Genomic DNA, 26336 nt, shown 5'->3' with positions numbered 1-26336 from the left:
GAGATGAAAGGAGTAAGGTAAAGAGATGAACAGTGAAAAAAAAAAAAAAAAAAAAAAAAAAAAGTTTTGGGAGAAATTACATGGATTCAGCAACAAAAAACTACTAATACTAGATAACGGAACAGGAAGAGGGAGTACTGAGTAGGATTTTACAACAAATTTTACAACCACAGCTTACATCAACCTCAAGAGGTGAGTTTATATTAAAATAATTATATATATATATATATATATATATATATATATATATATATATATTAATAAAATCAACCTCAAGAGGTGAGTTTATATATATATATATTTAAATTTATTAAATTAAACTTCTATTGATATGTAGTTATATATATACATATATGTATATATATATATATATATATATATATATATATATATACATATATATTTAAATTTATTAAATTAAACTTCTGTTGATATGTAGTTATATTTATACATATATGTATATATATATATGTATACATATATACATTATATATATACATATATATTTAAATTTATTAAATTAAACTTCTGTTGATATGTAATTAAATTATATATATATATATATATATATATATATATATATATATATATATATAAAATCAACCTTTAGAGGTGAATTTATATTAAAATTAATTAATAAATACCAACCTAAAGAGGTCGGTATATTTAAATTATTATTTTATTTAAATAATATCGACTTCATGATGATAGTATTTATTAAATATTTATAAATATAGATAATTATTTTAAAAAATATCGAGAACCCGAGATCGGTAAATTAAAGAATTCTCTTTAAAAAAGAATGACAATATAAGTTTTAATCCTAAACACTAACTCTCAAAAACCTAAGTCCACTTTCACTCCCCCACTTCAGATCCACCCCGACCCACCCCCATCGCGCCGATCCCCACCCATCCCCGACCGGCGCCACGCCACACCGCCTTCCCCGACCGCAGCCACCCACCTTCGCAGCAGCAGAGGACGTCGCGGCCAGTAGGAGGTCGCGCGCCTCCATCACGACCGGCGCCGCCTCCATCTCGACCAGCACCTCCATCCCCGACCTTCTTAGTGAAGGTGAATTTTTAGAACCTCCATAATAGATTACTTTTGTTTCTATTTAGGTGAAGTATCTCAAAATTAGAGTACTAATATACTTAGTTTTATTGATTGATTGTTAGTTAGTAAGTGAATGATTTAGGATTTTTGATTGTTAGTTTGAATTAGGTATTATTTGATTGTTAGTTTGTGTTTGTTGATTGTGAATTGAAAATTTTAATGTTAGGGTTAGTTTGAATTAGGGTATCTTAGGATTTGTTTGAAATTCGGTATTTCTTAAGTTAATTAGTTTGATTTTGGAATTGTAAGATTAGATTGAATTAGGGTATTTAAGGAGTTGTTTGAACTTGGGTATTATTTGAGTTAGTTTGAATTTGGGATTAGGAATAGCTAGCTAATTTGAATTTAGGATTTTAGTACTAGTTAGATTTTGGGATTTTAGGGCTAGTTTGAATTTGTGATTTTAAGATTAGTTTGAATTTTGAATTTAGGACTAGTTTGAATTATTAATGAGATTTTAGGAATACTAATAGTTTGAATTTGGGATTTTAGCACTATAGTTTGATTTTTGAATTCTAGGAGTACTTTCAATTTGTGATTTTAAGACTAATTTGAATTTGGAATTTAGGACTAATAGTTTGAATTATATTTGATATTTTAGGACTAATTTAATAGTTTGAAGTTGGGACACTAGCTAGCTAGTTTGAATTTAGAATTTTAGGGATTTGAATTACAACTTAATTAGAACTTATAATTAATTATAACTTGAATTTACTATAAATTGAACTTAATTAGGAATATGAACTTGAAATTATAACTTGAACTTGGAACTAATTAGCTTGAATATATAACTAATTAAGTTTAGAAATTATATATGAACTTGAATTGAAACTTGAACTTATTAAAACTTGAGAATATATATAAACTAATATTCTTGGATATGAAGTTTATATTTAACTAATTTAAGAACTTTTCGTGCTAGGCAACTGAGGAAGCTCAACATGTAAAAAAGTTGATATAGGACTATTTTGCTTCTTTCATCAAAGTTGGAGATAAGGTTGGTGCTTCTAAATTTCTCAAGTTCAAGTACAATTGTTTTGAATAATGTGTTTGTGTCCATCTAGTATTAATACTTGGCTTTAATGCTAGTAATTATAATTGATTGTTTGTTAGTATATTATTGTTTTTGTTTGTTGGTTGTGTTATTCAATTGTTAATTTGATTTGATTATTGTTAGTTAGGTATAGATAATTGAAGATTTTGTATTTTAAAGTTTTTTTAAAAAGAAATTAGACATTTTTAAATTGGGCATTGTTAGTTAGTGAAGAATTAACATTTTTATATTTTAGAACTAGTTTAAACTTGAGAATATGTAATTTGAGGTTAAATTGAGATTTTTTTGGATTTGATTTTAGGACTAGTTAGTAAAGTGTTAATTTGAAGTTAGAAATTAGTAATTGAAGTGTTATGAGTAGAAGATGAATGTTTGAATGTCATGAACTTAATTAGAATTTGAAGTTGAACTTAGAATTTGAACGTGAACTTAGAACTTGAACTTGAACTTAGAATTTGAAGTTAAACTTAGAACTTGAACTTGAACTTGAACTTGGAACTTGAACTTGAAATTAAAACTTGAACTTAGAACTTGAACTTGAACTTGAACTTAGAATTTAAAGTTAAACTTAGAATTTGAACTTAGAACTTGAACTTAGAACTTGAACTTGAACTTAGAACTTGATCTTGAACTTGAACTTAGAACTTAGAACTTAGAACTTGAACTTGAACTTAGAACTTGAACTTGAAATTAGAACTTGAACTTAGAACTTGAACTTGAACTTAGAATTTGAAGTTAAACTTAGGATTTGAACTTAGAACTTGATCTTGAACTTGAAATTAGAACTTAGAACTTGAACTTGAACTTAGAACTTGAACTTGAAATTAGAACTTGAACATGAATTTAGAACTTGAACTTGAACTTGAACTTAGAACTTAGAACTTGAACTTGAACTTGAACTTAGAACTTGAACTTGAACTTGAACTTGAAATTAGAACTTGAACATGAATTTAGAACTTGAACTTGAACTTGAACTTAGAACTTGATCTTGAACTTGAACTTGAGCTAGAACTTAGAACTTAGAACTTAGAACTTAGAACTTAGAACTTGAACTTGAACTTGAACTTAGAACTTGAACTTGAACTTAGAACTTAGAACTTAGAACTTGAACTTGAACTTGAACTTGAACTTAGAACTTGAACTTGAACTTAGAACTTGATCTTGAACTTGAAATTAGAACTTAGAACTTGAACTTGAACTTAGAACTTGAACTTGAACATGAATTTAGAACTTGAACTTGAACTTAGAACTTAGAGCTTGAACTTGAACTTAGAACTTGAACTTGAACTTGAACTTGAACTTGAACTTAGAATTTGAACTTGAACTTAGAACTTGAACTTGAAATTAGAACTTGAACTTGAACTTGAACTTGAAATTAGAACTTGAACATGAATTTAGAACTTGAACTTGAACTTAGAACTTGATCTTGAACTTGAACTAGAACTAGAACTTAGAACTTAGAACTTAGAACTTAGAACTTGAACTTGAAATTAGAACTTGAACTTGAACTTAGAGCTTGAACTTGAAGTTGAACTTGAACTTAGAATTTGAACTTGAACTTGAAATTAGAACTTGAACTTGAACTTAGAATTTGAACTTGAACTTGAACTTGAACTTAGAACTTGAACTTGAACTTAGAACTTGAACTTGAACTTGAAATTAGAACTTGAACTTAGAATTTGAACTTGAAATTAGAACTTGAACTTGAAATTAGAACTTGAACTTGAACTTAGAACTTGAACTTGAAATTAGAATTTGAACTTGAACTTAGAACTTGAACTTGAAATTAGAACTTGAACTTGAACTTGAACTTTGAACATGAACTTAAAATTTGAAGTTGAACTTAGACTTGAATTTGAAATTAGAACTTGAACTTGGAACTAATTAGCTTGAATATATAACTAATTAATTTTAGAAATTAGATATGAACTTGAATTGAAAACTTGAACTTATTAAAACTTGAATATATATATATATAACTAATATTCTTGGATTTGAAGTTTATATATAACTAATTTTAGAACTTTTCGTGCTAGGCAACTGAGGAAGCTCAACATCTAAAAAAGTTGATATAAGACTATATTGCTTCTTTCATCAAAGTAGGAGATAAGGTTGGTGCTTCTAAATTTCTAAAGTTCAAGTACAATTGTTTTCAATAATGTGTTTGTGTCCATGTAGTATTGATACTTAGCTTTAAATTTAGAAATAATATATTTGGTAAGCCTAAGTACCAACACTAGTTGATCCTATTGATGACAAAATTGATTTTCTTGCAAGATCGATTTGTGTCCATCTAGTGTTGACACTTAGCTTTAAATTTAGAAATAATATATTTGTTAAGCATAAATATCAACACTAGTTGATCCTATTGATGACAAAATTGATTTTCTTGCAAGATCGATTTGTGTCCATCTAGTGTTGCTATTAAGCTTTAATTTAGGAATAATGTGTTTGTTAAGCATAAGTATCAACACTAGTTGATCCTATTGATGACAAAATTGATTTTCTTGCAAGATCGATTTGTGTCCATCTAGTGTTGACACTTAGCTTTAAATTTAGAAATAATAAATTTGTTAAGCATAAATATCAACACTAGTTGATCCTATTGATGACAAAATTGATTTTCTTGCAAGATCGATTTGTGTCCATCTAGTGTTGCTATTAAGCTTTAATTTAGGAATAATGTGTTTGTTAAGCATAAGTATCAACACTAGTTGATCCTATAGATGACAAAATTGATTTTCTTGGAAGATCGATTTGTGTCCATCTAGTGTTGACACTTAGCTTTAAAAAGTTGTTAAAGTTATAAAGTTGTTAAGTTGTTTAAATAAGTTAAATTAAATAATGTGGTTTTGTTGATGGATTTAGTTGTTGGAATTAAGTCAAAACTAATGTAGTTAAAGTTAAAAAGTTGTTAAGTTGTTTAGATAAATTAAAATAAGGAAAAACTTCAGAATATAGCAAACATCAATATACATTTAAGATATATAGCTATTGTTTACTTTTATTTTATTTTATGGATACAATTAAATATTAAATAGCAAAAATAATTATATTCAAATAAAAATCAAATTTTCTAATATGTATATAAATAAGTATTAAATGACAAAATTATCATCACACGCCTAATCAATTATAGTTAGACATATTTTACGGTGATGTTCCCATGTTTACCAATCTTCATCACTTTTTATTACTCTCTCTCAAATATCACATTTTTTCCCCTTTTTTCCAAGTCCTTGAAATTCACGATTCATTTTAGGAGTGTTTTTTTTTATTCTTCTTTAGTAGGACTCTTGTAATTGTGTTTTTTTCCTTTTTATGACGACTATATTTGTGTACATCTATATTTTCCTTCTATTTTCACAAAGTTTTGTTTGAAAATTTTGTTTTGTCCATTATAATGGCGGAAATTAGTATTGCGAGGATTGGGTTATGAAATGTATATATTTATTTGACGAATTTTTGGATGAACTATCTTCTTTCGATTTGTGTATTACTCAAAAACAAACCAAATTTCCAGGCTCTATTGCTGCAATGGAGAATGAAAGAAGAACAAAGAATCACAATGACCCTATACCTCCAATTGTATTGATATATTAATACAGTGGAATACTTATACATTAGAATACTTGTATTGTATTATATTTCTTTGTTTTTTTTTTTTTTTTGGTTGTCCATTAGTATTGGAATATTAACACAAGTTGAAAGGTTGATTAACCATACAAGTACATCTGGACACATAAATACATTAAGTTTGTATTTGTTTAAAAAAATACTTGAAGCAACATTGTTTGTCCACTGTATCCAATTTTTGTTTAACAACAAGAGTATTTATATGTATACTATATAGTTGTATTGATAAGGTAAATCATATTTAAATTGTCTTGTTCATATGCTAAATTGTTATACTTTACTTTGTTTGATATATTGATACATTAAGTTTTATAAATACTTGTATCCATTTGAAAACAAAGTATTCGTATGCTAACCGTTTGTATTGAAATATTAACACAAGTTGAAAAGTTGATTAACCATACAAGTACATTTGGATACATAAATACATTAAATTTGTATTTTTTTTTTAAAATACTTGGAGCAACATTGTTTGTGGGTATTTATATGTATACTATATAGTTGTATTGATAAGGTAAATCATATTTAAATTGTCTTGTTCATATGCTAAATTGCTATACTTTACTTTGTTTGATATATTGATACATTAAGTTTTATAAATACTTGTATCCATTTGAAAACAAAGTATTCATATGCTAACTGTACACGTAATATATTAACCGTGGGTAGGAAATTAGATTCTCTATGTTAAATCGTCTGACTGAAGCCCCACATATGTAGATATACATACAGAAATCATAACATAGTTCATAATTTGAAGAGAAGCTTACACCGGTGCAATTTAATAAATTTAAGAGTACATGTTTTGGTGTATATACTTGTATGCATGAGTGTCGCGTTCAAAATCAAACCTTTAGATGCTTAATGGTATGTGAATTGAAGGATAGTTCATCAATAAATACAAGAAAGTGATAAATCAATTTAACTAAAAATTAAGTGAATACCTTTATGCTTGACTAACAACAATGGAGACAATTGAAGAATTGAATATGATGTATCTCAATCTTTTTGTTAAACGGATTGGAATCCAAGTGGATATGCATTGATTAGGTAGTTATTAATTTAAAATTGAGAAGTTGAGAATTTTAGGGACGTAACTAAAGGGATTTAGTTACAGTAAATACCTTATTTAGTGCACTCTAATTATAATTGTATTGTTGTATAATTTTAAAAAATAAAAAAAGTTACACAAATACAACTAGATATACATATAAACTATAGTCATTTTTAGTAAATAGCATACTTATAGCTATTGAATTTCAATAACCCTATAAATATAGTCATTTATGTAAGTTGCTCTTAAAATAAATAATGTGATTTAGTTGGTGGATTTAGTTGTTGTATTAAGTCAAAACTAAACTAGTTAAAGTTGTTATGTTGTTTATATAAGTTAAAATAAATAATGTCGGTTTAGTTAGTGAATTTAGTTGTTGGAATTAAGTCAAAACTAATGTAGTTAAAGTTCAAAAGTTGTTATGTTGTTTAAATAAGTTAAAATAAATAATGTCGGTTTAGTTAGTGAATTTAGTTGTTGGAATTAAGTCAAAACTAATGTAGTTAAAGTTAAAAAGTTAAGTTTGTTTAAATAAGTTAAAATAAATATTGTGGTTTAGTTGGTGGATTTAGTTGTTCGAATTAAGTCAAAACTAAACTAGTTAAAGTTGTTAAGTTGTTTAAATAAGTTAAAATAAATATGTCAAAACTAGTTAGACTTAGAAAGTGGTTAAGTTGTTTAAATAAATTCAAATGTTATTTAGTTGATGGAATTAAAATTATCATTATTGTTTGTGTAGATGAATCCTGATCGTAGTTGGATGTATAATAGAAACAATCCTGGTCGAGCGGGTATGATTCCAAAATTTGCAGAAGGTGTCACTAGATTTATAAATCATGCAATGACACTTGATGATTTTTTAAATTCAAGATTGATTAGGTGTCCGTGTGTTAATTGTGAAAATGTGAGATATCATACAACAGAGACTGTTGCTATGCATCTTGTGATGAATGGATTCAAACCAGGGTATACAGTTTGGACTAGCCATGGTGAGGTTGAAAGTGACACTATGTTTAATAACTTTGTTGTCGGTGAAAGTAGTAGATCTACCGAGCATAATTATTTCCAAGGTTCTAGAATGTCAGATATGATTAATGATGCTTTTGGGATGCATTCTGATTTTGAACAAGGAGAAAATGTAGAAGAAGCTCCTAATGAAGAGGTATGCAGCGCTTCAGGCCCAACTAACTTTTCTTTTTGAATCAGGAAATATTCTTCCTCCATGTCCGGCTAGCAGTGATGGATCTGATCAGGAGGGTGATGAGAATGATAAGGAGAGTGAGGGTGATGAAGAGTAGTTGTATCTATTTGACATTTTAGACTTCTATATTTTTAGAATTGTTTAATTTGATCGTATTTTAGTTTATTTTGAAGTTGGATGAAGTTTATTTTGAAATAGTTTGTATATGTTGAAAATATTGTGTTGTTTTGGTTGAATGAAGTTTATTTGGCTTTGGTTGTTTTGGTTGGATGAATTTTATTTGGCTTTGGTTTGTTTTGGTTGGATGAAGCTTATTTGGCTTTGGGTTGTTTTGGTATAAATATGCAGGTGGGCAACTAAAAATTGCAGCAATTTGCTGCCTGTTTTGCAGCAAAAAACCAACCTCCGGAGGTCGGAATTTCAAAAATAAAAAATAAAAATACCGACCTCCGGAGGTCGGAATTTCAAAAATACAAAAATAAAAATACCGACCTCCGGAGGTCGGAATTTCAACATTACAAAAATAAAAATACCGACCTCCGGAGGTCGGAATTTCAAAAATACAAAAATAAAAATACCGACCTCCGGAGGTCGGAATTTCAACATTACAAAAATAAAAATATCGACCTCCGGAGGTCGGAATTTCAACATTACAAAAATAAAAATACCGACCTCCGGAGGTCGGAATTTCAACATTACAAAAATAAAAATACCGACCTCCAGAGGTCGGAATTTCAACATTACAAAAATAAAAATACCGACCTCCGGAGGTTGGAATTTCAACATTACAAAAATAAAAATACCGACCTCCGGAGGTCGGAATTTCAACATTACAAAAATAAAAATACCGACCTCCGGAGGTCGGAATTTCAAAAATACAAAAATAAAAATACCGACCTCCGGAGGTCGGAATTTCAACATTACAAATATAAAAATACCGACCTCCAGTGGTCGGAATTTTAAAAAATGAATATTCTGACATAAAATAAAAACCGACCTCGAGAGGTCAGTAAATACCGACCTCCAGAGGTCGGTATTGAATAGCGACCAAGCTTTTTCCGACCTAAGCTGGGATGTTGGTTTTAGGTCGGTATTTCAAGGAATACCGACCTCCGGAGGTCGGTATTCACAGTTTTTTTAGTAGTGTCTGTATTTATCCTCCGATGATTTCCTGTGAAAATGTTTGTATTGTCAATTGGTTATATCAAAATAGGTTAATCCAAACATTTACAAAATATATGTATAAAACTTACATATTGACATGATTTTTGAGAAGCCCCTTGGTTAACCACTACATATACTCATTAATTAGTTTAGACGATGCTTGATATGTAATCTCACATCCTTCAAATGAGAAATACAGAAGAATATCGTCATCCAATTTCTCTTTTCCCTTCTCGCTTGACCCAAAAGAAGTCATGTATGAAGATTGAATAATTCTTGAAGGCATCCTATTTCTAGGCGCAGAAGTCTTTGAATCGCTTCTAACAACAATCTCAGTGGTTCAAATATCAGTGGATAATTGACTATCATACAACAAATCATGACTTCCAGTTAAATTCTATGGATTGTAAACACACAATGATTTAGTAGGAATATAAATTTTTCCTAGATTGGATATAAGTGCATCTATTATGCTTGAGTTGAGGGCGATATTGTTGTTGATGTGGAAGAATCCTGTATAATAAGATATAATATTTTTTTTAGTAAAATTCCATATAATGATTGTTAGTGTCATGATGCATAATTGATAAATTTACCGATGTATCAACTGTTATTTTATTAGTCACAAAATGACGAATATTGTGTTGAACTATGTCAGCACCATCTTCATCCATGATTACTTCATTTAAATCTTGTGGGGCTTGATGTGCTTCATCATCCTGAATATAAGCATTTTGTATGTATCAGTTACCCATTATACTAATAATGTTTTATATATATATATATATATAAAAGGATAATGTATCAAAGAAAATTGTAATGTATAAAATTTTGATCATACTGATACCTTCTTAGGATCAGTTGCTTCAATATCAACATGAGTACTTTCATATGTAGGTTGGAGTTTTGAAACACGCTTCATTTGTTGTTGGTTACTGATAGTATGATCAGTCTATATTTGAATTTTTAATAATAAAAAAAGTGTTAACATAATTGTTACTGATACATTATTTAACTTAAGTGATGAATATAAAGTTGAAATATATAACTGTTTAATGAGACAGAAGATTCGGTGAATCATCTTAACTATATACATGACTTATGTGTGCTGATACATATAATTTTGATTCTTAATACATACTTAATGTATGAGGTATAACGACAATTACAAACAATGTATCAGAAACATACCTCTGCATTGACATTAACTTGATGTCCACCCTTATTAACAGATACACCAACCTCACAATCAGCTACACCAACTGCATCAACAAGATCAATCCGTATATGTGGAGATGGTTGTTTATTGCTTGATTGAGGATCGACATTGTTGTTTTCCTTGTGTCGAGATCGCATCAACTGCGAGTGATTTTCCTTTAACAAGATTACAAGTTCCTCAAATTTCTTGTCAATCTATCAAAAAATTATAAAAAAACAACTACAATTAGAGTCAATATAAAGAAAAAATAATAAAATCAAAATAACTACTTACGTAATTCTCCAAATGATCTTTCAGTTCTTCAATATCTGGAATTACATAATTGAAGCAGCCAGTGTCGGAGGACCATCTGAAATAGAAAATGGCTAGTTTAATGACACATTGGACTGATCTGCCTGACTGGGTTCTAACACCTTTGTTTTAGGTGTATCCCCTTTCTTTCTTGTTTTTGGTGGTGGTGGAGATGATGTATCAGACACTCTAGATGATCTCCTTAACAACTGTTCGGGTGGTCTTGTGGAGAAAGCATCGAAATCAGCAGTGTCATTCGGTTGAACTATCTTGGGATTGATAGATATTGTGGGGGTGAAGAAGGAGGAGCATGTTCATCTTTAGATAAATCAAAAGCTGCAATAGTTCCTCTGATGTTGGCACAATGTTTGAACATGCATTCTGAAAAAATAAAATATTTTTTAATATTAAGACACAAAATTATGTATCCTGACACAGAAAAAAATGATTTTAAAAAGACAAACTTGCAACCTTACAACTATATACTTAATTATGTATGAAATGTAATATAAAATGGATTCAATGTTACCTCTTGAAAAATGCTAGACATAAGCATTTCAAACTTTGGCTTTAAAGCCACAACCCTCCAATTGCAAATTCTAGGGATGACATCCCGTTCTTTGACAACAATTTCAGGATTTAATTGGAATGCACATTCGTATGTCCATACATTAAGTGCATAAGGCATTTCATATAACCGATACAACTGTTTGCTAACTGTTTGCTAAGATATTGGAGTAAATCCATGAGCTTTGTGAATGCAATCTATCCCCAAGGATATACTTGATATCTACCATCTTCAACCATTAAGAATTTGTTAACAGATATTGAAGGATCACCAGTTTGAGCCAAAATAAATGTATGGGGAAAGTACTGGATAGCCATCTGGAGTGCATCCTGATTGTTCTCCAAGTTGCCCATCAGAAATCGTTGGATTAGATGATTCTTGCTTATACTATTAATTGCACCAGGAAAATATTTTTGGAATAGCCTACAGGGAGTTGATTATGGGTATTCAAAGTCTTTGGTATTGCCTTTACATTTGAGACCAATTATTATTGCAAATTCTTTGATACCAAATTTCAAGATACCCCCATTTGCATGCCTAATATGCAATACCTTTGAGTTGCCTTGTTCCAATTCTAACAACAAATATTTACTAATTTGACCCTGAAAATTACATTTAGGGATGTCTAAATAGCGTCCAAAAATTGTAGCTCTGAACAGTTCAATTACATCATCCCCTATACTTAGGGAACTCCTTCAAAAAATTTGTGTTAAAAGGGACACCAAACCTTATGGCATGTGTTGATACCTTTTTTATAACATATTTGATTGACTGCAAAATGAAAAGGAAAATTATACTATTTATAATGATATCTTATGATACATAAATAAAAACATCAAATCACACTACACAACAAGTAATGATACATAATAAAAACAAGTTGATACATAGAAAAATACATGCTACCAGACTTCAACAGAGTCATATTATAAAACTTGATACAGTATACATAAGGATGCCCTGTCTAATACATCAACGACTTTTTTGTTAAATTTGACAAATATCTTTTTCATATTGGGGTTTGTCATGTATCATTTTTTTATACACATATCAAACAAGGGTTTTATAAGTGTCAACTAAATCTCAAATCAGTATGTATCAAACTAAGATACGGTTTTTGTATGTTAAATCATTGATTTAACCCAATAAACAATATAACACATCTAATTAATATATCAATCAATTTCAGTCTAAGATAGCAAACGCAATACAAATCACAAACAAGTTTAATAAAGATTAAAAACACATACTCTAGGCAATGAAGGTCTGGAAATAGCGGGTGCTGCATTTCTTCCCTTTTTTTGGAGGTTTTTGCAACCTTTTATTTAGACGATTCTGGCACATCTTTTGTTGACTGATTCATCAAGTTTAATGGGTCATGTAAACTTTTTGATGTAATTTCGGCCCAATTTTCATCATTAGAGTTGTATATTGTTCGATTAGTATTAGAAAGATTTGATGTAGGATCTGGAACCATATTATGTATCAAGAAGAAAAAACTGAAACAAAATTAAAATGGAAGGAAGAAGATGAAAATTACAATGACAGACTATGGGAGAGAGGACGAAGAAGACGAAGTTTGAAAATGGTTGGATTGAGAGAGAAACTTTTTGAAAATCAATTTGGGATAATGATTTGTAGTTGAAAAGATATTGGAGTGAATTTAAGGGGGAAAAAAAGGAGTGACATAGGGAGTGGTGAAACGTGAGATGTAAAAGTGAATCATGTATCTGACAGATTTGATATTTAAGTGAAATAAGGAATTTAAGTAATTTTTAAAAAAAATAGAAAAACATAGACAATAAAAAATTTAAAGTTGTGTATTTAAGCTATTTTTCCTTAAAATTATAATATTGGGCCCGTATATGGGCCTTTCGTTATCTAATTTTTAAAGAGGAATGAAACAATAAATATTTTTTCCCTTCCCTTAAAAAACATCTCACCTTATTACATCCATAAATACTAACCTGTAGACTTTTACCCCCCAAATTATAGTTCTTCATCTACATAGAAAACATCGGAAAAATCTCTCCTTTATCCATCAATTCATGTTCTTGATATACATAGTAAACATCGAAAAGGTATGTCTCTATCCCTCAAATGCATAGATGCTCTAGGTAGATTCATAAGAAATTAATAGCTTCCCTCTTCTATTTCAACTGGATATTCTAATAGTTGATTTTCAATTCAAATGATACATCCTGCTTGCTTGTCATCAGATTCATCAGCAGAAAGCAAATTTTTGAATGATCAAAATCAAGAAATCGAGCATGTTGCTTCTTGTCTGGTACATCCACATTTTTTTCTTTTCTTTTTTTTAGGTGTGTTTTGAGAATTATTTTTGGGTAATCTATTTAAGATTTTTGTGTGTTGCATAGTTTTTCTTTTGTCAAAAAATTGATTGGGTTCTTCTCTATTTTGAAATAAAATAATAGATTAGACAGTGTAATCCATCTTGAACGAGGTCGTTGTATTGAGGTTCCCTGTGTAATCCTAACTAAATGGGCAATCTAAAATCTTTAGTCAGCTACTGAATTTTAGTTTAGCAAAAAAATGATATTTGATCTTCCATGAACCAATTACAACGGATTATAATTATAGAATTGCTAGCTTTCTTTAAAATATAATACAGCTATATGGTCCTTTTTTTTTTTAGGACTATTTTTGATGCATAACATTTCAACCGTAGTATTAGGTCAGTATCTAAGAAAAAATATGCTCAAGGCCAATTGAAAATGATAAATCACGTTCTATCAAAATCTATATGACAAATGACATTATTGTAAGACTTTCTTTGCCTGTACTAGATTATACAACTTATTTGTTAACGATAAAATTGTTGGTATTAAAAAAACTAACTATTTTATCAGCTGATTCTTATGAAAAGTTGTTAAAACCAAAAAGAATTTAAAGAAGTTATACATGTTAATATTCATTGAATATGAGTAGTAGAATATTATATAAAGTATTTTATAAATCAGTAGTAATTTAGTCAATTTCTCGATAGTAGTTTTTGCTTCAATATCCAATATTTTTGCAATTAGTGAAAAAAATTGTCTTAAAAAATAGTTAAATGATGAAGGCAAGTCAAGATGCTCTGAAGAATACAAATTCCAAATTTAAATTGTAATATAAATATGAAAAACTTTTGATTATAAGAATCTTAAAATTTTACCAACAAATATTAGGGAAAGATCTCCAAATGAAAAACATAGCTACTAAAACTAAACAAATCTTGTTGTAATTCCTTAATTGCTAATTGCTTCTATTTTCTTTCACATTAAATCTCTTTTCTTTGGACTTCATTGAAGAGCTTGTTTTTGAAGGCTTTGTAAGCTAATACAATTTTTTTCCATTCCATATATATCTTTTAACATTTATCATGGTATTGCCAACATGAGCTTGTGCAAGCCTGTGAAAAACAATAACGTCAACAACTCTAATCATCTCTTAACGCATTAAATCACTAATATTTAGGGTTACATACTTACATTGAGCTTTAGATGTTCATTTATATGCACAATCTAGGAAGTGGACTCAAAATAAATTTCTTTCTTCAGCGGGATTGATTTATACCATTTTAGTACCATTCTTGAAATGTTGGAGTAGCTTGAGATGAAGTTATTGAATTTTGGAAATTGCTAAGTGGGAATTCTTTTTAAGCTGTTTTGTTGTGACAAAGACACTTGCTACACCTTCCTAACTTCCCTTTATTACTCATTTTGGTAATATCCATGGTTACATCATGTGTTTCGCTTGATGTAAATTGTTTTTTCTGTCTCTTATTTTTTTTCATCCCAAATGCTTCTCTTGGAGATTCCACGTTCATCAGATTATTTTCTTCTTCTATCCAATTTACCTCTCTTTAGCTTATAATTAGGAGGTTCAATAGGAAGTAGGTCAGTAAATTTCCACATATCAGATTCATCCATTGGAGAAACAACTTGCTCATAAATTCTCATTTGAGTAACATTTTGGTAATAATCATTTATGAAGTTTTTTGAATTCTTTCTAACATGGAATCTGCAACACATTGCATGTTAGAATGGGATTTCTATAAGGTCCCGTCCCTTGAATAACATGATCTTTTATTCAAGTCAACACTTAATTGTTCATCATACATAGTTTGAACTTGAAATAACAATTGTTCAGTTTTAGTAAAAATTGATTTAGCTGCCTTTACTTTCTTTTCTTCTACTAGTTTTCATATTCGAGTGCATAAACCTCTTATTATAATAAGAACTTATTTTAGAGCACAATGTACCTCTTTTGATTCACTCTTTTCATCAGATGTATTTGAATTCCTTCATGCACTCAAAGTATAGGTTTTTCCACTATTTTTAAAATTTATTTTTTCCCATTGAATGACTCACAAAAATTATTCAAAAACATATCACACTTTATTGTGGTTATAAAATGCAACTTGCTCCAAAACATGAGTGATTTGTTGAACTAACTTCTAGCAAACACAACAAAGCCCCAAAAATAATTTTCAATAAAGATCAAATCTTTTTTATATAAGAAAATAATAAAAAGAAGAATAAGGGGTCGAATAAGACAAAGAGGGGAGTGTTGGCTGTATGATTAAATATAAAGATGATTATATATGTTTTCTGTTTCAATTTACTATGTGATCGAATTCATAGTCGTACTAGAGTCAAATTTATTAATTATGGTGCAAATTTTAATAATATTTTCAAATATTTTTATGTAAATTTATAGATTTAGAAATTACCAATAATTATTATAAATTTAAAATATTTTAGAAAAAATGTGATCAAAGAAATCATCATTTATGTAATAAACCGCATAGCTATTTTGAAACATTGCTTATTTTTACTATATTACCCCTTCTTATAATTGCTTTATAGTATTTGTGGTACAGGGGTGAGTGGTTTGGTTTCTGAGGTGTTCAGTTGAGAATTATGTAAGCTTTTTCATTTTGGAAGTTTTGAAAGTTTAAAGATTGACTTTGATCAACATCCCTCGAAGTTGAGCTCGTAGTCATCAACTCTAAAACATGATTTTTGAGTACGTGGGACCTTTGATTTGAGACTTGAGGCTTTTTGGTGTATTTTGAGTAGTTGATTGGAAATTTGAAAAGTTAGAAGTTAAAGAGTTGATTTTGGTCCATAGGAAGGCCTTGTTTAGGTGTTTGATGATTTCAATAATTTTGAAATATCATTTTCAAGTTAATAGCATATTTAGTTTGTGTGATGATTCATTCTGTCGTTATTAGAAATTTCATGATGTAACTTGAAAAATTAAAATTGTTGATACAAGTCCCGATCCGCCCTTACCAAATTATCAACAATCCTAGTGGACAGGTCAAAGAGGTTCTTTGTAGGAGACGGTACTCGGTCACAAAGGACTCGCTCCAGCAAAGGTCTACCGCTGCAGTGGGGAGCTGCGAGGTAGCATTTGAATTTGAATTGTTTAATCTGTTTTACTACTACTTTTGTGAGAAGTATATCCTAAAAAAAAAAAACAATTCCAGGTCATATTTTGAGAGAAAAGAGCTCAAGTGAGGTGGGAGGAAAGACTTACCATGGAAAACAACTCCATTTCTCCCCTCGGATTCTTCTTCAAAAATATGGTTCGCGACAAAAGCAAGACTGCATGGGCACTAGGGAAGAAACTTGGTATTGAGGTATGCTATGGTTTATTTTTATGTATGTATATATATACTTGGTTAGTGCCATATATTTACATTATAGAATTGATAGAGACAACATGAATAAGCATACGGGCACGGTGTTCTGGTGGTTGACCTTTAGAATTATGTAATTCTGATAGACTGAATATGTGTGTATTGCATGTGATGATAAATAGAAATAAATTTCAGAATAACTAATATAAATGATTTGATTTGGAATTACGTGTGCTCAACTCTTAGACGTAATATGAAAATTATAATTAAACTAATGTTTTTTTCATGATAGTAGAGTCATCTGATGTTTTTCTAGAGGCATATATACACCATGAACATCCAATGGAAAGTGGTAAATTCTAACTATGTATTTGGTCTATTTTAGCGAAGGATAAATTAGTCAATTAGTTTTTAATGGATATTTTCATAATCTAACTTTTAAGTTCTACCTTTATAGACTTTCCACCTTTAGAATAATATAGATAGAATATATAGATATAGATTTTACCTATATGATGTGATAACAAAATTATCATTATTATCCTTTGAAAAAATAATCTTCTGTAACAATCAAATAACGTTAAACATCAAATGATATTATAAGTATACAATAACTAGTATTCCCTTATGTCCTCTTCTTCTTCCACTTTATGTCTTCTTCTTCTCCTCCTCCTCCTCTTCTTCTTCTTCTTCTAATATGTTTAATGAAGAAGAGTTGCTTGATGTAAGTGTGTTTAAGAGATGAGATGATTGCTTGGAGGTTATATGTACCAATCTCACTTTGGCAATTTTGATGCTAAACTTAGGGTTTTTACTTATGGTGAACTCAAAACTTTTTTGCATATTTCCCCAACATTACACTTACCTTGTTTAGGTAGAAAAACTATTCCTGATATATCCTATGCTTGAATAAGCATGTAAAAAATAAATGAAATCTTATTTTCTTTTGGAAAGTACAAAAATAAAATTCCATTATAAGCACACGATCGAATCAACAACATAAATTTAACACAAACATAGAAATGAAGGCACACAAAATGAAATAATTTAAATTGACGAATATACTCTATTTATGTTTAAAACCTTCACTTAAAAACCCTAAGTATAGCACCAAATTTACCTAAAGAGGATTGGTGTAGCCCCATACAACCTGCAAGTAATCATCTCCTCTATTCAACATACTTGTATCACGTAATTCTTCTTCGTTAAACGTATCAATCATTGACTTTACTTGTCCTGTTATTCGCAAACACAACAATGCCCCATAATTTTTTTTGAATATTTTTTGTGCTTGCAAATAACAGAGAGAAAGTAATAGTGGCTGAAGATATGTTTAATGAAGAAGAGTTGCCTGATGTAAGTGTGTTTAAGAGATGATATGATTGCTTGGAGGTTATATGTACCAATCTCGTTTTGGCAATTTTGATGCTAAACATAGGGTTTTACTTCTGGTAAACTCAAAATTTTCTGTGTATATTTACCCAACATTACACTTACCTTATTTAGGTAAAAAACAATTCCTGATATATCCTATGCTTTAGTAAGCATGTAAAAAATAAACGAAATCTTATTTTCTTTTGAAAAGTACAAAAATAAAATTACATTGTAAGAACGCGATCGAATCAACAACATAAATTTAACACAAACATATAAATGAAGGCACACAAAATGAAAAAATATAAATTGACAAATATACTCTATTTATGTTAAAAACCTTCACTAATTAAAAACCCTAAGTATAGCACCAAATTTGCCTAAAGAGGATTGGTGTAGCCCCATATAACCTGGAAGTAATCATCTCCTCTACTCAACATACTTGTGTCACGTAACTCTTCTTCATTAAACATATCAACCATTGACTTTACTTTTCCTGTTTTTCGCCAACACGACAAATCCCAGAATTTTTTTGAATTTTTTGTGCTTGCAAATAACAAAGAGAAAGTAATAGTGGCTGAAGATATGTTTAATGAAGAAGAGTTGCTTGATGTAAGTGTGTTTAAGAGATGAGATGATTGCTTGGAGGTTATATGTACCAATCTCGTTAATTTTGGCAATTTTGATGCTAAACCTAGGGCTTTTACTTCTGGTGAACTCAAAACTTTCTGTGAATATTTCACCAACATATTCAATATTACACTTACCTTGTTTAGGTAGAAAAACTATTCCTGATATATCCTATGCTTGAGTAAGCATGTCAAAAATAGATATTTATTTTCTTTTGAAAAGTACAAAAATAAAATTCCATTATAAGAACACGATCGAATCAACATCAATAAATTTAACACACATATACATGAAGGCACAAAAAATGAAATAATTTAAATTGACGAATAAACTCTATTTATGTTAAGAACCTTCACGATAATAAGGAAAACGTTCACATATGATTTTGAGTTTACCAAAAGTAAAAACCCTAAGTATAGCATAAAATTTGCCTAAAGAGGGTTGGGGTAGCCCCATATAACCTGCAAGTAATCATCTCCTCTATTCAACATACTTGTATCACGTAACTCTTCTTCGTTAAACGTATCAATCATTGACTTTACTTTTCCTGTTATTTGCAAACACAACAAAGCCCCAATTTTTTTTTAAATTTTTTTTTGTGCTTACAAATAACAAAGAGAAAGTACTAGTGGCTGAAGATATGTTTAATGAAGAAGAGTTGCTTGATGTAAGTGTGTTTAAGAGATGAGATAATTGCTTGGAGGTTATACATACCAATCTCGTTTTGGCAATTTTGATACTAAACTTAGGGTTTTTACTTCTAGTGAACTCAAAACTTTCTGTGAATATATACCCAACATTACACTTATCCTTTTTTAGGTAGAAAAACTATTCCTGATATATCTTATGCTTGAGTAAGAATGTCAAAAATAAATGAAATCTTATTTTCTTTTGGAAAGTACAAAAATTAAATTCCATTGTAAGCACACGATCGAATCAACAACATAAATTTAACACAAACATATAAATAAAGGCACAAAAAACGAAATAATTTAAATTGACAAATATACTCTATTTATGTTTAAAATTTCACTTAAAACCCTAAGGGTAGCACCAAATTTGCCTAAAGAGGATTGGTGTAGCCTCATATAACCTGCAAGTAATCATCTCCTCTATTCAACATACTTGTATCACGTAACTCTTCTTCGTTAAACATATCAACCATTGACTTTACTTTTCCTGTTATTCGCAAACACAACAAAGCCCCATAAATTTTTTGAATGTTTTTTGTGCTTGGAAATAATAGAGAGAAACTAATAGTGGCTGAAGATATGTTTAATGAATAAGAGTTGCCTGATGTAAGTGTGTTTAAAAGATGAGATGGTTGCTGAGAGGTTATATGTACCAATCTCGTTTTGGCAATTTTGATGCTAAATTTAGGGTTTGTACTTCTGGTAAACTCAAAACTTTTTGTGAATATTTACCTAACATATTCAACATTACACTTACCTTGTTTAGGTAGAAAAACTATTCCTGATATATCCTATGCTTGAGTAAGCATGTCAAAGATAGATGAAATCTAATTTTCTTTTGAAAAGTACAAAAATAAAATTCCATTATAAGCACACGATCGAATCAACAACATAAATTCAACACAAACATATAAAGGAAGACACAAAAAAGGAAATAATTTAAATTGACGAATATACTCTATTTATGTTAAAAACTTTCACGGTAATCAGGTAAAGGTTCACATATGATTTTGAGTTCATTAAAAGTAAAAACCCTATAGCACCAAATTTGCCTAAAGAGGATTGGTGTAGCCCTGTATAACCTGCAAGTAATCATCTCCTCTATTTAACATACTTATATCACGTAACTCTTCTTCGTTAAACGTATCAACCGTTGACTTTACTATTCCTCTTATTCTCAAACACAACAAAGCCCCAGAATGTTTTTGAATATTTTTTGTGCTTGGGAATAACAGAGAGAAAGTAATAGTGGTTGAAGATATGTTTAATGTAGAAGAGTTTCCTGATGTAAGTGTGTTTAAGAGATGAGATGATTGCTTGGAAGTTATATGTATCAATCTCGTTTTGGCAATTTTGATTCTAAACTTGGGATTTTTACTTCTGGTGAACTCAAAACTTTCTGTGAATATTTACCCAACATTACACTTACCATGTTTAGGTAGAAAAACAATTCCTAATTATCCTATGCTTGAGTAAGCATGGCAAAAATAAATGAAATCTTATTTTCTTTTGGAAAGTACAAAAATAAAATTCCATTGTAAGCACACAATCGAATCAACAACATAAATTTAACACAAACATATAAATGAAGGCACAAAAAATGAAATAATTTAAATTGACGAATATACTCTATTTATGTTAAAAACATTCACTTAAAAAGCTCAAGTATAGCACCAAATTTGCCTAAAAAGGATTGGTGTCACCCCATATAACCTACAAGTAATCATCTCCTCTATTCAACATATTTGTATCACGTAACTCTTATTCGTTAAACATATCAACCATTGACTTTACTTTTCCTGTTATACGCAAACACAACAAAGCCCATTAAATTTTTGAATTTTTTTTGTGCTTGCAAATAACAAAAAGAAAGTAATAGTTGTAGAAGATATGCTTAATGAAGAAGATTTGTTTGATGTAAGTGTGTTTAAGAGATGATGAGATGATTGCTTGGAGGTTATACGTACCAATCTTGTTTTGACAATTTTGATGCTTAAGTTAGGGTTTTTACTTCTAGTGAATTCAAAACTTTCTGCGAATATTTACCCAACATATTCAACATTACAGTTTCCTTGTTTAGGTAGAAAAAATATTCCTGATATATCCTATGCTGAGTAAGCATGTCAAAAATAGATGAAATCTTATTTTCTTTTGAAAAGTACAAAAATAAAATTCCATTATAAGCACACGATCGATTCAACAGCGTAAATTTAACACAAACATATAAATGAAGGCACAAAAAATAAAATAATTTAAATTGACGAATATACTCTATTTATGTTAAAAACCTTCACGAGAACGAGGTAAACGTTCACATATGATTTTGAGTTCACCAAATGTAAAAACCCTAAGTATAGCACCAAATTTGCCTAAAGAGGATTGGTGTAGCAATATGCAAGTAATCATCTCCTCTATTCAACATACTTGTATCACGTAACTCTTCTTCGTTAAATATATCAACCGTTGACTTTACTTTTCCTTTTATTCGCAAATACAACAAAGCCCTAGAAATTTTTTGTGCTTGCAAATAACAGAGAGAAAGTAATATAACATATAATTAGTATGTAGAAAAAATAAAAATACTAATATTATAAATTTTGGCTAATGATTTTGGAGAAATATTAACTTGTGACTAATTTAATAAGTAAGAAACTAGAATAGGATGATGACAATCGATTATTAACAAAAAGGTGATAATACAATTTTACATACAATATTAGTAGTAATCATAGAATTATGACATTACGATAACAAAAGTAATGATAAATAGTCGTTGTAGTAAGAATAGTATATGAAGAAAAATAATTTGCTACATTATTAATTTAGAAGTTCGAAAACAATAAATTAGAAGAAATGAGGGTCAAAATTAGATGTCAACAGCTTGTCCCTCTTTGACTAGAAATGATGTAAGAATTTTTGGGCAAAGAAGTTGACGTAATAGCCAATTTTGTCCCGACCAACACTGCTTTATGAAAAATATGGGAAAACTTTGATGCAAAAATTCATATATGTCCTGAACTATGGGACATAGGTTGAGTAGTGTTCGAGAGTAGATCCTTGACCATTGTTGGTGAACTTGATTCTCCAAGAAATTACCCAGTCCACTGCTTAGAAATAGTTCTACGCCATGCTAAGGCCCATGCAAAACTTAAACTTGATAAGACAATTAGTAAATAAGTATTAAATATAAAGCGACAAATAATAAACTCATGAAACTGACGCCTCCCGGGCGTGAATTTATGAAAATGCAGCCTTGTAAGCCGAAATGATTTAATGAGATGAAATCTTTAGCAAAACTCATGGAAACGGGGTTTATGGCCGATGATTCATGAAAATGGTGCTTTTCAGCGATGATTAATAAAATGAGGCCTTAACCCTAATAATTTACGACGATGAGGCTTTTAGCCAAATGATTTGTAAAGATGGGACTTTTTAAGCTGATGATTCATGAAAATGAAGTCTTTGAAGGCAATGCATTCCTTCAAGACATTTGTGCAACATATTGGCAAGTGTTTGTGCATTCAACTTAAAGTAATTGTGTTATGAATTTAAATCATTTGTGCAATGCATTTAGAGAGTAATTTAAAGCCATGCAAAATGCTCTTTAAATACATGAGATCATTTGTGCAATGCATTTGACAAGATATATTGTGCAAAAGATCTGAAATGCATTCCTGCAAGACATTTGTGCAACATATTGGCAAGTGTTTGTGCAGTCAACTTAAAGTAATTGTATTATGAATTTAAATCATTTGTGCAATGCATTTAGAGAGTAATTTAAAGCCATGCAGAATGCTCTTTAAATACATGAGAGCATTTGTGCAATGCATTTGACAAGATATATTGTGCAAAACATCTGAAAGTATTTATGCGGTGCATTTTAAAACATCTAGAAACATTTGTTCAATGCGTTTGAAAATATCTTAAAGCATTTGTGCTGTGCATTTGAAAATATCTGAAAGCATTGGTGCCATGCATTTTAAAATATCTTAAAGTATTTGTGCAGTGCGTTTGGAAATATTTGAAAGCATTTATGCGAAACATCTAAAAGCATTTGTGCAGTGCATTTGAAAATATCTCGAAGCATTTGTCTAGTGCACTTGAAAATATTTGAAAGCATTTATGCAATGCATTTAAAGGTATTTATGCAGAGCAAAACCGTATGCAATGCGTTTAAATAATATTAGTGTATCAACACATTTTGAAACCTTTATAAAGCCTTACTTATAAGTTTTCGAATCATAAATTTATAAGTAAGTAATTCAAACCACTCGATCATATAGTCTTTTTGATTCTATAGACGTTATTGACTTCTCAGCTTCTGCTAATTTTGACAAACCTGCACTCAAAGAAAAATTATAAGTTTTGGGGGAGGTTGATTCGCGTTGACTTTGAAGGTCTGAGTCTTTATACTTCTTTCTTCCAGCTTTGCTTGGACTTGTAACTTCTTCTATTCTAAATCTTGGTTAATGAATAACAAAGGAAATAAATAACAGGAAAACATTTGATTGAAAATCATATTTAAAAATAAGATAAAATTATATACATATATATAGTAATAAAGAATTTCTGTCGAACTTCAAATTGTGACATGTCGTGAATAAAGCGAATGTCCGTTATTTGAAGTCCTTCTTCTGTCGAATGATTTGATTTATACTCTTCAAATCTCTTGATATCAACTTGCAATGACTCCCTTAAAAACTGTCCCAGTTTTTGGCAAAAGAGATATGTTGTTCTTTGGTCACGATGATACCAAACCTTCTATAAGTTGCCTACTATTTTCAACAAGGGCATCAATCCAAACGTAACTTATGGATACATTTGAAATAAAGAGGCCGAACCCTCCCCGGGTTGCCTACGTATCCAAAAGGAATCAGGCCATACGTAGTTCGGTACGTACACAACAAAGGGAGGATTGAAAATTTTCTAATAAAGTGACCAAAGCCAATATAGGCCGCCTACGTATCCCACCAAGGGTATCATGCCAAGCATAGTTCATATTACATAAAAAGAAAATTTTGCAAAACGTACTAAAAAACCAAATCTGATGTGGATTTCCTACGTATCCCGCCATGGGAATCAGGTCAAGACATAGTCCCAATACATGACAAAAGATTACATGGAAATGAAATAGAAACTTCTAGATGTAGTATCTCTTAACCACATCTGCGTTGATGGCTTTCGGCCATATCTTACCATCCATCTCTGCTTGAATCAAAGCTCTTCCAGTCAGTACTCGGTGAACCATGTAAGGTCCTTGCCAAATAGGTGCAAACTTCCCCTTAGCTTCATCTTAGTGCAGAAATATTCGCTTCAACACCAATTGTCCCGGTTCAAACTGTCTCAATCTTACTTTCTTGTTGAAAGCTTTGGCCATCCTGTGTTGATAAAGCTGCTCGTGACAAACTGCATTCATTCTCTTTTCACAATGAGCATCAATTGTTCATGCCGATTTTAAGTCCACATAGCATCAATTAACTCAGCTTCTTGAATGATCCTCAAAGATGGTATCTCAACTTCCATTGGTAACACTGCTTTTGTTCCATAAACCAAAAGATAAGGCGTTGCCCCAGTCGAAGTCCTGATTGTGGTGCGGTAGCCAAGAAAGGCAAATGGCAAGTTATCATGCCAATGCTTGTAGTGGTCAATCATTTTCCGCAATATCCTCTTGATATTTTTGTTGGCTTCCTCAACTGCTCCAGTGATCTGAGCTCGATAAGGAGTGGAAATGGGGTGAATAATTTTGAACTTCTCACACATCTCGTGCATCAAGCTGCTATTAAGATTAGCTCCATTATCTGTAATAATTGACTCAGGGATTCCAAATCTACAAATTATGTTATTGCGGACAAAATCTGTCACCACCTTCTTTGTCACAGACTTGTATGAAGATGCTTCTACCCACTTTGTGAAGTAATCAATAGCTACCAGAATGAACCTGTGTCCATTTGAGGCGGCTAGCTCAATAGGGCCAATGACATCCATGACCCAAGTTGCAAACGGCCAAGGAGAATTCGTCACATTTAGCTCATTCGGTGGAACCCTAATCAAATCACCAAGAATCTGACATTAATGACACTTTCTCACAAAATGAATGCAGGTTGTTTCCATGGTCATCCAGAAATATCTAGCTCGTAGAATCTTCTGTTCCAAAGTAAAACCATTCATGTGTGGCCCACATGTACCCTTATGTATTTCTTCAATTAACTTGCTTGCCTCTTGAGAGTTAACACATCTTAATAATCCCAAATCTGGAGTCCTCTTATAAATGATTTCTCCACTTAGGAAAAGTGACTTGCGAGTCTTCGAAGTGTCCTCTTTTGAACATTGTTTACGCCTTCTGGATAGTCTCATTCCTCAAGATACCTCTCAATGTCATAGTACCAAGGTTCTCCATCCGATTCTTCATCTACATGGAAACAATAGGCTGGCTGATCCTGCATATTGACCTTGATTGGGTCAATGTAATTCTTGTCTGGATGTTGAATCATAGAAGCCAGGGTTGCCAGAGCATCTGCAAATTCATTCTGAGCTCGAGGAATATGCTTGAATTCTATTTTGACAAATTTCTTGCACAATTATTTCACACACAATAGATATGGGAGTATCTTCACATTTTTGGTGCTCCATTCGCCTTGAACCTGATGAATCAACAAGTCTGAATCACCTATAACCAATAATTCTTGT

General features: G+C 30.4%; 1 long non-coding RNA gene and 1 pseudogene across 1 annotated transcript; one reads left to right on the top strand and one right to left on the bottom strand.

Annotated features, from left to right (window-relative positions):
- The first annotated feature begins 2046 nt into the window (after positions 1-2046).
- On the top strand, positions 2047-8108 carry LOC125808478 (uncharacterized). Its single transcript, XR_007441729.1, has 3 exons — positions 2047-2113; positions 4207-4281; positions 8067-8108. It is a non-coding gene; the product is annotated as an uncharacterized LOC125808478 (long non-coding RNA).
- A 1585-nt stretch (positions 8109-9693) lies between these two features.
- On the bottom strand, positions 9694-24897 carry LOC125808368 (uncharacterized; annotated as a pseudogene).
- Positions 24898-26336: the final 1439 nt, after the last annotated feature.

The sequence above is a fragment of the Solanum verrucosum genome, unplaced genomic scaffold, assembly GCF_900185275.1.
Source record: "Solanum verrucosum unplaced genomic scaffold, falcon-dt-bn FXZP01000112.1, whole genome shotgun sequence".
Classification (NCBI taxonomy): domain Eukaryota; kingdom Viridiplantae; phylum Streptophyta; class Magnoliopsida; order Solanales; family Solanaceae; genus Solanum; species Solanum verrucosum.
Note: the sequence above shows the minus strand (reverse complement) of the source record. Positions and strands in the feature narration are given on the sequence as shown.